Below are 1,514 nucleotides of genomic sequence, written 5' to 3'. Positions count from 1 at the left end.
ACTGGGCTTGATCAAGTGATGAGAAATACAAAAACTCTAAAAACAGATTTGTACAAAATACAAAAACAAACAGCAGTGTGTATTTTCAAACACGGTCGTCGGCACATCTATTCCGCAAGATAGGAATAAAACCAATATTGTTGGTTATGTCTTATTGCATTAGTTGTTCTCTATTTTTAGGTCGGACCATCGTTTGGGGTGTAGCAGTTAGTCACCTCATCGACGCCTGCAGAAAGCCTGAGATTGATTTCTGAATGGGGAAAATGTTTATCGAGAGCTTCGGTCTGTCTGCTGAGACGTTACATCATTCTCTCTCTCTCTCTCTCTCTCTCTCTCTCTCTCTCTCTCTCTCTCTCTCTGGGTCTTCCAGATTCGCCCTGACATACAAATACAAGCAGGGGCAATGTCCGCTTCCTACCTTGTCTAAATTCTGCCAATGGGATCGCAAAACACCTGCATCAGTAAAAGAATAAAGTATTTCTAGATCAAGGGAGATGGAGAGGTGTGTTGGTTTGTTTTACCTTTCTGTATGAGCGCCCTGTTAGCTCAGTTGGCACAGTGCGAGACTACGGAGGAGGTGGTCCTGGTTCCAATCCCCGACTGGGCGTTTTTGAACCTGGATCGTTTCGCGGAGCTTTTAATGCTCTCAATCCATTTGACTTAGTTAATCATATCGGAGACGGGCATTAGATTCAGAGGTCCTGCCTTCTAAATAATCTAAAAGTGTTGATAGGGGTTTTTAATCCATGCAAAAGTCTCTGTGTGTATATACTTTTGAAACACGGCTTCTCATCACAGAGCTACAGAGATGAATGCAGGTGCTAGGAATGTGATATTGCCGCATTGTGCACATTTCCAACATGGACCACAATCGTTGACGTTTGTTTGACAATCCAGGCTGATAATGCCTCCCTGATATAGATCTAGGGATACAGATGTATTTAATGACAACAATGGAACAGAAACTTGTAGTTTTTTCTTTAAATTCTTTACTTCTTTGAAAATACAATCGAAACTGTCAAAGGCAGCCACCTATTGTCAAGAAGAAAATTGGTTGTCTTAGACAGTGTTGTAGTAATAGAAAGAAACCCACAAGTGTTGGGGGGGGAGGAGGGGCATGGTCCTTTGTATAGATTCGACTGGACTCACATCGTGCAATGTTTTCAATATTTCAACACTAATTCATCGTGTCATTAAAGCAGACCTATAAATAAAACCAAATATCCACTTGTCAAACGATACAATAATGTGCTATTACACTACACTCAGTCAAATTCCTCTCCGGCTGTGCTTTGTCGATCGCTTGCCAACAGCAGGTCGGCTCGGCGCTTGTGGTGACATTTTAACGAACACCCTCACTCCAAAATTGGTCCCTGCACACACTCAGAAAAGGGCGGAGTGCAGTGAATAATCACACGAGAGTGGCTGTTGAAGTATTATGAAGTACGTTGTTCCAGCTAATGCTCCAGCCATCATGAAAAGGACAATAACAGCAGCAATAGTAGTAGTAGCAG

This window comes from Aplysia californica, unplaced genomic scaffold, assembly GCF_000002075.1.
Source record: "Aplysia californica isolate F4 #8 unplaced genomic scaffold, AplCal3.0 scaffold00030, whole genome shotgun sequence".
In the NCBI taxonomy this organism is placed as follows: domain Eukaryota; kingdom Metazoa; phylum Mollusca; class Gastropoda; order Aplysiida; family Aplysiidae; genus Aplysia; species Aplysia californica.
This window is presented reverse-complemented; position numbering follows the sequence as displayed.